Raw genomic sequence first — 13,963 nt, 5'->3', positions numbered from 1 at the left:
ATGATGATGGAATTATTTTACTTTTAATTAGAGGTTTTGAATTTGAGTTCTAGTATGGAGAAAATTCTATTGGGAGTCACCTCCGAATGAGCCCTTCCGTATACATTATCCGGATTTAATCGGAGCGCCAATGCAAGCTCCTTGACACTGGGTGAAAAATAAAATAAAAAAGACATACATATCCATAATGCGCAATGTTATAGAAAAATAAATGGAAGTATTTTTCTTATAACTACGGCATGGAAGATTGAAACATATAAACTCACAAAATGTTATGTTATAATCGGGATTTGAAGCGTGAGTTAGATCTAAATCTATTTAATAGGCTTACTGTTTGTTTTTTTTCTCTTTATATATATATATATATATATATATATATACATATATATTGATCTGTTTGTTCAAATTTAACTTAACAAATAACATTTTGAATATAGTATTATGGTTAATTATTTCGCTTTCTTGGTATCAAAATGAATAATTGTGGGGTAATGATGACGAATATGTCATAATAGACACTGCATGCGATCTGATTCGTTCTGAATCTATATTCAAATGATTTTATTTCAAATTTAATTAGAATCCTATACTGGTGGAGAAAATAAAATTATTTTTGAGGGCAAGTTGCAAAATGGTGATAAATTTTTAAAAAAGAGATTGTGCCTCAAGCACAAAAGTATCATGAACAATGAAAAAGAAGATATCTTTAATTAATAGGAGTCAAATCTTAGACGCCTAGTAAAGTCAAAGGGGCATTTCTCTTTCCGCCTAAAGCTTATTAAAACTTTAATGATATATTAGGTGTGTGAATAAAGTCACATTAATATATATTTTTAAAATTTATCAATAAGGTTATATAATTGTGTATAGGTTTATTCTAATTTTGTGTGATTTTTTGAAAAAATCATATATAATTGACTTGTCTGTGAACTTTGATAGTCGATATATACACAATTAACTATTCACTAGTGTAGGTAGACAGTCCACTATTAAGAAAAATTGTACCTGCCTTATTAAATAGTTGTTAATATCACAAAAAAGTAGGCATTACAGGTTTAATTTGGCTTGTAAAAACATCTGCCAAATTCATTTAAATTTAATAGAGAAGAAGGATTCCAGCTAAAATTAGGGATGGGTCAAATCTTCAGAGCACTTAAGCTTAAATAATGAATATTTACTTAATCAACAAGCAATTAAACATAATTTTTAATATGGGAAATTATGGCCCACTAATTAAAATACAATATTTTAGCACTAAGATGAGAAATAAATAAACCAAAGACTCAAAGTATGTTTAAATATTTATTTTTTCATACTAATTAAAGTTGAATTAGAAATTATAAAATTAACTCATGAAAATATAATTGGTCAATTGATTAATCCTTGAATGAGTTATTGACCCATTTTCAACCCAACTCATCCATCAAAAATGTCAAAATATTTTTTTTTATTTGATATGTTATATGTATAATCATAATAAAGACTTTTTTATTAGTCACTGAATAATTGTATAAGAACAAATAAATCATTAGAACTTATTAGAAATTAGGTGGATTAAGTTATAACTCGTATTTTGATCCATTTCAGCTTTAATAACTTTAAAACATATCAAATTATCAAAAACTCGCTTATTTATAAAGTCAATCCATTTTGACCAGCACAAATTCAATTCATTCCACTTATTTAACACTAACTTTGATATTACGAGCAATTCAACTTCTTCTTATAAATAATTAACGGAAAAGGGTCAAAATTGCCCCTGAACTATGTGAAATAGACTACTTATACCCTTCGTTACATTTTGGGATAAAAAATGCCCCTGTTATTATCCTAAGAGACCACAAATATCCTCAAGAGATAACACCCCAAATTTTTATTGACGTGGCAAGCCACGTGGGACTAATCCTTCCACCTAGCGTTGCCAACTAGGATTCACTACAAAAGAACTAGACCTTTAGCGGCAACAACAGTCGCCACACAAGCCCAGAAAACCGTCACTAAAAGTTTTTAACATTAAATTCTAAGTTTGTGTTTTTTTCTTCATTGTTTTTAAAAAATAAAAAAATGATATCAATTAAGTAGGAGTTTAAAGACACGGTATGTTTATTTTTATGTCATATGTAAATGTATAAAATGTACAATGATGCATTATATAGTAGGAGATTTGAATCGAGAAGTAATTTTGGTTATTTTTCGTAATAATATTGTATGTTTTTAATATTGATATTGCAAGTTATTTATTTCACTACCAAAAAATTGTCAAAAAACGACGACCAAAAGCGACGGACTGCGTCGCTTTATTGGTCAAAATCGACGGAAAAGCGACGCAGTCACTTCCGTCGCTTTTTAGCTCGACGTTTTTCAAAAAGCGACGGACTGCGTCGCTAAAAAGCGACGGACAACGTTGTTTTTAAAAAAGCGATGGACTGCGTCGCTAAAAAAGCTATGGACTGCGTTGCTAAAAAAGCGACAGACTGCGTCGCTTTTAGAGACGGACTGAGTCGCTTTTAGAGACGGACTGAGTCATTTTTTTACTATTGTTTTTAAAAAAGCGACGGACTGCGTCGCTTTATTTTAATTTTAATTTTTTTTAATTTCTAAAGGGCAACGCAGTCCGTCGCTTTTCTGGAAATTTATTTTTTGAAAATCCCAGAAAAGCGACGGATAAAAGGACACTGTTCGTCGCTTTTCTGGAAATTTTATTTTTTAAAACCCAAAAAGCGATGGACAAAACCACGCTGTTCGTCGCTTTTTCTGCAATATTTTTTACAGTAACAGCTCGCAGCTTCTGCTGCCCACCTGCAAATGCAATTCAATTCAATTCTACATTATTCAGCTCAATCAAACACATACAATTATAAACAATCTAAACAAAACATAAAACTACAAATTTAAAATAACATTCAAAAGTATCTAAATAATAAATTAAAGACTTATAAAGTCTTTTAAAATTCGTTTTAAAATTTCAAAAAGTTCATAAATGTCCAGAGATCTAAACTAGGAAGTGAGATCTACATAATCATCCTCATCACTCTCGTCGTCGATGTCATCGGGAGCCGAAGTAGTAGGTCGACGAGCGAGGTTCATCACTTGTTCTTGATTTGCTGAATGGTCTCACTCATGCTTTGTTGTTCAGCTACTCTTTTCCGCTCTGACTTTGCTAGTGCCGCTGTAAGTTTAGCTATTTGATCCGACATAGCAGCAATCTGAACACCGTCAAGTGCCTCAGCTTGACGTGACGATCTAATACCTTCTAAGCCTGACTGAAGGCGTCTAACATCGTTGCGAGAGCCTAGACCATAGCATCTACCCTTGTGTGTCCCCCCTACCACTTTTTCTTTCCAAATCTGAGTGGACAGTTCAGGTGTCAATTGAACCGAACTATCTAGATTCTCAGCGACGTACTTATGAAAGTCATTTTGCATATTACATATAACTATTGACATCAATATATATACATATCATAAATATATTCACTATTGATATATATTATTCATATTAAATAACTTACAAAAGTTCGTTCGGCCCTTTCCTCCACCCACACATTCGGATCCGACTCATTTTCTTTCTTCCTGACATGAGTCTTTTTGAAAACCTCTGGTTCAATGGGAGTGCGTCCCAATTCTTTTTCCTATAAATAAAAACTGAAATTTATAACGATATATATGTATCAACTAATTATTTATTTAAAAGTTTGAATTAGAACTTACCATTTCTCGTGCAATTGTTCCAACCGTCTTTGCACCTCCGGTGTGCAACGAGCCACCTTTAAGACTGCCTCTAGACATTTTGGCTTGATCTGATATTGCCTTAAACTTGTTTGTGTTCTAATACTGACCCAATTCATCAAAAACATGAGGCAACATCCAACTGGGACGTTCACCACTATCCCAAACGCTCTTTAGCCAGCTAGACAGTCTGGCGGATGCCTTCCTCTCAAATGTGGTCTCAATGACCAAATTGTACATCGACTCCCAAATACACATAGTTTAAAATTTTTTTGCATAACTTTAATTAAATCGATAGTAAAAAAAAGTAAAGTATACTAAACTTAACCAAAAATATATACCTTAAAGTTATTAAACATCGTTTGGCGTATACTGTTTGGAATCTCGCTCCAAGAGTGATAAACTTATGTATAGAGTCTTTTAACACACTTTTTTAAAGCCCGGTCAGCATCCTTTGCAGGATGCCACCTGCAAAACACATAATAAATATGTTAGTTCATGAATAATGTATTAAAGTATAAGAAATAAATAAAATCAACTAACAAATAGATAACAAAACAAACTTACGATGATCCATCCGGCTCAATCATGACTCTACCAAGTCTGTCCTTCTGGCCAGGAGCTAGAGCAGACATCGTATCATGTGGTGTAGCACTAGGTGGAGCTGTAGACGAGGGTGATACATCAGGATGCACAAAATGCTGAGTCAATGAAGGTGTATCGGCCATAGCATCTGACTGTTCGCTACTAGAATCTCCAAGCCTCATGGCAGATAACTAAGGATATGTACCTATGGGAGATGGAGTACTTGCCGATAAGGGTCGTGCTTGACGAATAGCCTGGAAAGGTAGGTCCTCGTAGCGTCGTGAAGGCAATGCATGTGAAGTAGATGAAGCACCGACTGGTCGACGATAATTAGGATAATATTGCCGATGATCCGCCGTACAAAACGGAACAACAAATAAATGAGTATCATGGCTGATGCGCTCTGGCGCAGAAGAAATAGATCTCGCAATATCCTCAGGATCTATCAGTCTCCTAGACTTTTTCTTCTTAGCCTGTTTAGTCTGGCTAACTCCAAGATGCTCGCGATGTCTATCATCGTCACCGCCTGATGACATCTGTAAGCAAATTTACATGTGTAATATATATAAAAATCATAAATTAAATAAAATTAGTAAAATTCACTACATATGTACTATCTAGTTTTCATTTACACTATTCCGCCTCGCTTGTTTCAATTCCATCATTCTTCCATTCTTCGTCCTCGGTTGTTTCATTTTCATTATCGTCTCATTCTTCGTCATCAAATGATTCATTTTCCTCATTCTTGGATATTTCTTCCTCAACATTCAATATCTCATCATCAGATACTTCTTCTAATATGTGTTGATGATGTTGTAGTATGGTTTCCAATACAACATCAACTTGTTGTTGAACAATTGCAACATCATTTTGATACGCCACATCTAAGACATTATCAATTTCAATTCTTCCCACATGCTTACTTTTTATAACAACCCACTAATCAGCTTTGTCTCTACGCAATGGATATGAAGCGTAATACACTTGTTTAGCATGTTGTGTAATAATAAAAGGATCATACTTTCTGTATTTCCTGGTGTGCTTAACTTCAATTATATTATGTTGATGGTCCACCTTTGTGACTCTATGTGATGGGTCAAACCACTCACACCGAAACAATACAATCTTCTTATTAGGCCAACCTGAATACCTCACTTCAATAATCTCTTGAATGACACCATAATATTCAATAGTTTGATCAGTACCATCAACAACACCTTGTATATAGACACCGCTATTATTTGTTTTCTTGTTCCTAGATACTTCTTCAGTTTGAAACTTAAAACCATTGACACAATACTTATCCATTGCCAGTACTTGAGATTCAGGTTCAAGGGTTACTTCTTTCACTAATTGCAAATATTAGACACTTGAGTATTCATCGTAAACCAATGCGATTGTTATTTCAAGTAATATAATTTAGTATAACATGAATATATTATTAAATACTTAGTGATTGCACACTTACATAGTTCCTCAGCCATTTGGAAAATTCTGTATAGATGGCTTCATTACCCCATGTGTTTACGAACAAGCTGATCATTTTACATTCAAGTATTTCGTTAGTTAATGATCACTTATTAGTATGTAATTTAATAAAATATTTTTAACACTTACTTGACATATGATTGAATCTCTGGATAATTAAGCAAAATATGTGTCACAGTTGATTGCATTTCCATATCAGTGAAGCCTCGTTTTCTACACTTTTTAGATCCTCGACCATTTTGATTAAAAATTGAAATCGGTGAAAATAAAGGATCAATATCGGCTTCATCAGTGCGATTGGGACTGTTTCTCCAACATGACACATCATGACCAAAGTAATAAGAATAAAAATCACTTGTTTCTCTCCCAATATGACCTTGAACAAATAATCATTCGATCCTTCCCTTTGCTTAATCGTTTGCTTCGAACTACCAATTTTTCTGCATACATATATGTATATATATGTTAATATATAAAAGACTTGGCGAATATATATAACTTAGTGAATATTTCAAATGGATACATCCATCTTGTTTGAACCGGACCTCCGAGGCAGGCCTCTTGTAGAAGGTGAATTGGAAGATGCTCCATCACATCAAAAAAATCACATGGAAATATCTTCTCCAACTTAGTAGTAGTGACAAGAATATTTTCCTCCATCTTATCTAAACTACTCTCCAATAACTTCCAGAACACAAATCTTTAAAAAAAGACTTATCTCTGTGATTGGTTTCCATGTCCTTTCGGGTAGATGGCTAAAAGCGATTGGAATTAAAGTTTCCATGAACACATGACAATCATGACTTTCATACCTATCAATTTTCCTTCATTCATATCTGCCCGTTTCCTAAATTCGAAGCATAGCCCTCTAGCATCTTCAAATTTTTAACCCACTCAATAATTTCACGTTTCTCATCCAATGTGAATGAAAAGATAGCTTTGGGCTTAACTATTTTACCATTCTTTAATTCTTGCATCCATAACTCTTTTCTCCTACAATATTCCTTTATGTCCATTCTAGCTTTTGGATTGTCTTTTGTCTTACCCTTAACATCCGTCACTGTGTTAAACAAATTGTCAAAGTAATTTTTTTCAATGTGCATCACATCTAGATTATGTCGTAGCAGATTGCCCTTCCAATATGGCAACTCCGAAAATATGTTTTGTTTGATCCAATTATGTTCAACACCATATCCAGGAAGTCTAGAAGGTGAAGCTTCTGTAACTTTAGGTAATTGAGAAATTCTCTCTCAAATTTGATGTCCTGTGAGTAATGGAGGTGGGGGGTCACTTTCAACCTTATTTTTCCTAAATGCATTTTTCATCTTTCTAAACTCATGGTCCATTGGCAAGAACTGGCGATGACAATCAAACCATGTATTTTTTCTGCCATGCTTTAAAGTGAATGCCTTACTATTTTTCATGCAATACGGACATGCTAGCTTTCCAGCTGTCATCCAACCAAACAACATCCCGTATGCAGGAAAATCATTAATAGTCCACATTAAAAAAGCACGCATGATAAAATTCTGCTTAGTTGATATATCATAAGTCAAAACACCTTCAAACCACAATTGTTTGAGCTCATCTATCAATGGTTGTAGATAGACATCTATCAAACTTTTTGGATTCTGGGGACCTGGAATAACACAACTTAGAAAGATGTAGGGACTGGTCAAGTTCAAATTCTAAGTTCAAGTTCAAGTTCTAATTTCAACATCAAGTTCTAAGTTTAACTTCAAATTCTAAGTTCAAGTTCAAGTTCTAATTTCAAGTTCAAGTTCTAAGTTCAAGTTCAAATTCTAAGTTCAAGTTCTAAGTTCAAGTTCAAATTCTAATTTCAAGTTCAAGTTCTAAGTTCAAGTTCTAATTACAAGTTCTAAATTCAAGTTCAATTTCTAATTTCAAGTACAAGTTCTAATCCTAAGTTCAAGTTCTAATTTCAAGTTCTAAGTTCAAGTTCAATTTCTAATTTCAAATTCAAGTTCTAATTCTAAGTTCAAGTTCTAAGTTCAAGTTCTAGTTTCAAGTTCAAGTTCTAAGTTCAAGTTCAAGTTCTAAATTAAAGTTCAAGTTCTAATTTCAAGTTCAAGTTCTAAGTTTAAGTTCAAGTTCTAAGTTGAAGTTCTAGTTCAAGTTCAAGTTCTAATTTCAAGTTCAAATTCTAAGTTCAAGTTCAAGTTCTAATTTCAAGTTCAAGTTCTAAGTTTAACTTCAAATTCTAAGTTCAAGTTCAAGTTCATGTTCAAATTCTAAGTTCAACTTCAATAATAATTCAAACTAGTCCTAAATTCAAAATTCAAACTAGTCTTGAAATCACAAATTCAAACTAGTCCTAAAATCCCAAAATCTAACTAGTGCTAAAATCCTAAATTCAAACAACTCCTTAAATACCCTAATTCAATCTAATCTTACAATTCCAAAATCGAAACTAATTAACTCAAGAAATATTGAATTTCAAACAAATCCTAAGATACCCTAATTCAAACAAACTCCAACATTAAAATTTTCATTTCACAATCAACAAACACAAACTAACAATCAAATAATCCCTAATTCAAACTAACCATCAAAAACCCTTAAATCATTCACTTACTAACTAACAATCAATCAAACTAACAATCAATAAAAAAACTAATTCAATACACTAATTAACAATTCAATACTCAAATTGAAAGAAATTAAAAATAATATTATGAAACCCTAACCTTCAATTAAAGGAGAAGGGCAGTGGATCGAGGTCGGGGTCAGTTGGCCGGAGATGTTGTTGCTTTCCTCGCCAGCTGCTGTTGTTGATTCTTGGAGCTCGCTGGCCCGAGCAGTTGAGGGAGAGACAGAGCAACGAACTTTCGCTGATTGGAGAGACGAGAGAGAGGCGGCGATTTGTCTCACCGTTTCGCCGGTGAGAAGAGACGGAGGGAGAAAGGAGAGAAGAGATAAGAAGAGAAGGGCGGCGGGAGGAGGCTGGGCTGCTTGAGAGAGAAGAAAAGAATGAGTTTTCAAAATTAGAGGGTTTGGTCTTTTTTAGGTCAAAAATAGGAAGGTTAGGTAGATTTAATTTTAGCCATTGGATTAGTTAAGATGAACGGCTAGGATTTGATCTAGGATTCACTTAAAGGATGGACGGTTAAGATTTAAACTAATGTTTAAGATTTGGACAAAAAGGGTTATAATTGCAATGAATGAATGGCTAAAATTGCAACTAAAATTGATATAAGAGGCTATAATTGAAAAACGAAATTGGATTGAGGTGGCTAGAACTGCAATGAATTGAATAAGGAAAAGCTAAAATTGAAAGGAATTAGATTAGAATGGGCTAAAAATTAAATGATTTCAAGAAAAATTAAAGAAATGTTATCCAATTAAAATACTACAAATATTATAACATTTTATATAATAAAAATCACTTAAATTTTAAAACATTTGAATAAAATAATTATTATGAGTTTTACTTATAATTTTTAAAAATATTTTAATAATATTTACGATAATTTTATAAAGTATGCAAACTAAAATATATAATTTTAAGACAAAATCGATTAAAAATTTAAACTCAGAATATTTTAAAAAAACACGTATTTAACCAAATAGCACTTCCGAAAGGGTTATAGGTCTGTCAAAATTGGGTGTCAACATACCAACATCGTGAAGTCGATATTATCTAAATAAAATAATTATTTAAATATACCGACCTCTTTAGGTCGGTATTTATTAATTTATTTTAATATAAACTCACCTTTTGAGGTTGATTTTATTAATTAAAATACATATACATATACATATAATATACATATATCATACATATATAACATACATATATATATAATATATATATTATATATATATATATAATATATATATATATATATATATATATATATATGTATAGGCCAAACACATATACAGCCCCTCAAACTTGCCCTCATTTTTCATTTTGACACTCCAACTTAGCCTTGTTCCATTTTAACCCTTAAACTCCATTTTTTCTGTACCATTTAAACATTATACTAATTTTTATGATTTGTTTTTATTTATGTTCTTCAATTGCAATTTCTTATTTTAAAAAAATAGACGAGTGCCTGTTATTAAAAAAATTAAACATTCGCGAACGAACATAAAAATTTCAAACAATAATATTATTTTTTGATATTTCTCTGTATTTTTGCATGAAAATAAATTGACGAAAGTTCTTTGATTTTCTTTCTTAAACATTCAATCAAATTAAATAACACTACTTATTTATTTTTTCTTATCATCTAGGCTATCTAAATTTAACGCAAATACTGACTTTTAATTTTTAATATAAATCAATACCGAATAAAAAAACCTATCTTCATAAAGACTCGACTGACTTAGTTAATAACACTACTAAAAAAGACTCTTGTTCATTGCTAATAACACTACTAAACAATGTTAAAACTCGACTGACTTTGTTAGGTTGTCAGTGATTTTAAAGAAAGAAAACCAACACAATTTCGTCCGGTTATTTTTCACACAAAAATACATAACACTCTTAAAAAGAAATTATTATTTTTTAAAAAGAATTATTTTTTGTTAATTTTTTATTTTTTTAACTATAATTAAATGACACATGTCAATTTAAAATAAGAAGTTGCAATTGAAGAATATATATAAAAATAAATAAATCTTAAAAATAGTATTTCGTGTTAAAATGGAACATAAAAAATGGAGTTCAAGGGTTAAAATGGAACAAGGATAAGATAAAGTGCCAAAATGAAAAATGTGGACAAGTTGGAGGGGTTGTATATGTGTTTGGCTATATATATAAAATTTAACTACACATCAACAAAAGTTTAATTTAATAAATTTAATTTATCGATCAAGTTAATTTTATAAATTTAAATTATATACCTTCTAATTATATAAATTTAATTTTATTGATCAACAAAAGTTTATCAATATCAAATTTAATATATAAATCTTCTTGAATTGATCATCGGTATTTCTTTAATTGATAATGTATTTCATATCTGAACCACTAGTATATAAGACTTGATTTGTTAAAACTACTCGAGGAATATATATATAATTAATCAACGTATTTCATACTCCTATGAAGTATACTTTACATGTCATCATAATTAGGAGGTGATCACTACACTTGACATCCATTCAAGATCGAACGTATATAATAATACTATCTCGCATTTCATACTGGAATGGATTATATGTTAGCTCTTCACCTCTACTACATCATCACATGAGATATTAAGTTTATGATTAGACGACGGACTGATAGGATTTGTACATTACTCTATAAATATAAGTATAATTATCTCCTAATTCATATCAACGTAGTTTCATACTCTATATATGGATTATAGATATTTTTTTATTTATTTCACGAATTCTAAATTTTATTTGTAAAAGTATACAAAATTGTTACACTTTTTGAACAATTAATCGTAGGTGTAAAATGAAATTTTAATATTATGCACAATAGCAAAATTATGATTAATAGGAATATTTTAAACATACCGACCTCCGGATGCCGTTTTTATTAAAATAATTAGATATAATAAAAAATACTGACCTCATGAGGTCGGTATCACATTAAATTTTAAGATAAATAAAAAGTAATCACGTTAATTAAATAATATTGACATCGGGAGGTCGATATTTTATATTAAATTATTTTTTAACTTATATAAAACGTCATTCGGAGGACGATTTATTTAAAGTTAATTGAAAATATTAATTTATTACATACTATTTAATTTTACCGACATCTGGAAGTCGGTATTATAATTTTTTTATTTTTTATTTTACACCAACCATTCTCCGGAAGACGATTTAAATAAAATTAAATCAAAATATTTCTCAATTTTGTTTTTTATATGGAGAAATGGGGAAAATCGCGTTTGCTATTTCAAATATTTTTAAAAAGCGACGGACACGTCTCTATGTTTGTCGCTTTTAAAAAAAAATATTTGACCAACATTTTGACCAAAAAGCGACACACTAAGAGACATTGTCCGTCGCTTTCTTAAAATATTTGACCAGATATTTTGACGAAGAAGCGACGGACATAAAGATGTTGTCCGTCGCTAATTTAAAAAATAATTAAACAATTAAAATTAATAAAAAGCGACGGACGGCGTGACTTTTTTTAAATGAATAAATAATTATTTTTTTTGAAAAGCGACGGACTGTGTCGCTACCTGTATAAAATAATTAATTAGCAAGAATCCGCGAAAGAAGCGACGTACTAAGCAATGCCGTCCGTCGCTTTTAAAAAAAATTAAAAAAAATATTTTTAATTAAAAAGCGACGAATTATTTTGACCAAAAAAGCGACGGACTAAGAGATGCCGTCCGTCGCTGTTTGAGAAAACTAATTAATGAAATAAAGTAAATTAAAACGACGGACAGCGTGGTTATTTTTTAATTTATAAATAATTATTTTTAATAAAAAGCGACGGACGACGTCTCTATATATATTAAATAAATTATTATTAATTATATATATATATATATATATTTAGCGCAAAAATCTGTAAAAAAAGCGACGGACTAAGAGATGCAGTCCGTCGCTTTTTGTAAAATAATTTTAAAATAATTATTTTAATTAAAAAGCGACGGACAACATCTCCTAGTCCGTCGCTTTTTCTTCCGTCGTTTTTTAGCAATTTTTTAGTAGTGCTTTTACGTTAAATAAATTTTTTAAAAGTACTTATAAATATGTAATATTAAGCTAAAATAAAAAAAATAAGTCAGATTTCTAACTTATGGCCATCTAATCCAAGCATGCTATGAGAAAATTGGCAATGATACTAAAGAGTCATTTTGGATTGACTTAAAAGTTCGTCAAATCTATTTTAGTCATTTTTAGCTGATAGAAGTGTTTGACAAAATTAAAAATAACTTAAAATAAGTTTTAAATGACTTTAAGAAAGTTAAAAACAAAAACAAAAACAAAAAATAGGTTTATCTTACTTTGACTTAAAAGCATTTAACGCGCGCGATGACAAATCAAATACTAGTAATTTTTAATTATGCTTATTCTACACATTAAAAAGTTAACCCACGTACAAAAAGGTAAGGTAGGTAGAGTTGTATTTTGATAAGCATGCATTACTTAATTATTTGAAATTACATGGAGCACTTTATTTAGAAAGCAAAGATATATAGAGGAAATTAAATGAACTAAGCATCCTTTGCCTTTACGAAGACATACGGAAAAGGTTCGTCTTCGAGAACCTGCAGACGGGGATATCCATTATCAATGCCCCCGTTGACATCTTTACACACAAGTTGAGGGGGACAATACAGTAACTTGTATACATTTTTCAAATCTGGTATTTCCATCTCAATTTTCATAATCTTAAAGAAGGTATTTTCATTTCCTAGGGTACCACCAGTTACGAGGAAGTCCTTTTCATCACCAACTTTCCAAACAGTTTTGGTTAACACACGATGATGTTCTAACCGAGAACATGATATGTATGGCATACATTTCACGCAGTACCAATAATCATCATCATTAATGAACTTTACGGGTGTGCCATCTCCCGTTAAACCGAGATACGGAATATGCAGCAACACATCGTTTGGGCATTTATGACCTCCAATATTATCCAAGTATACAGATCCACCTTCGATGATGGGACTCTCAATAATGTACTCCTTGCCAATCTTGACTGGATCGCCGTCTTGATCAAGTACGGCAGGGAGTACAAGATTATCATCATGAGTAGTCGTCGGCAGGACAATTGGATTATTGTCCCAAGTGAAAGATTGACAAAAGGAGAGGGTACTTGAAACCAAGAGGAACATCAAAATATTAATGGATTTCATTTTTATTTGAGAGTCTGTGTGTGTATTTGCTTTCTATAGTTGTTAGTCTATCTCCAATTTATAGACCACCACATGATGTACGTAAGGGCATTTTTGAGAAACATAAAATACCCCACCTTTTAGGAAAATATACTATTCCGCGTATTCAGGATTTTGATGAAATGATGGATGCACTATTACAAAAGGTATAAATTTTGATCGGTTTGACATTTAGGTTCTTATAACTGGAAATCATTAAATTTTAAAATTATAGGTCCAAAATTATTTTCTATCTATACGAACCACTTACAGAGGTATTACCCAATTTCATGAAGGAAAATAAAACAAGATAGATAAAGATTCATA

The 13,963-nt window shown here is 31.2% G+C and overlaps 1 pseudogene; it reads right to left on the bottom strand.

Moving 5' to 3' along the window:
• Positions 1 to 12,967: 12,967 nt before the first annotated feature.
• On the bottom strand, positions 12,968 to 13,618 carry LOC125811404 (cysteine protease inhibitor 8-like; annotated as a pseudogene).
• Positions 13,619 to 13,963: the final 345 nt, after the last annotated feature.

The sequence above is a fragment of the Solanum verrucosum genome, unplaced genomic scaffold (assembly GCF_900185275.1).
Source record: "Solanum verrucosum unplaced genomic scaffold, falcon-dt-bn FXZP01000590.1, whole genome shotgun sequence".
NCBI lineage: Eukaryota > Viridiplantae > Streptophyta > Magnoliopsida > Solanales > Solanaceae > Solanum > Solanum verrucosum.
The sequence above is the reverse complement of the archived record's forward strand: the minus strand, read 5'-3'. Positions and strand labels throughout refer to the sequence as shown.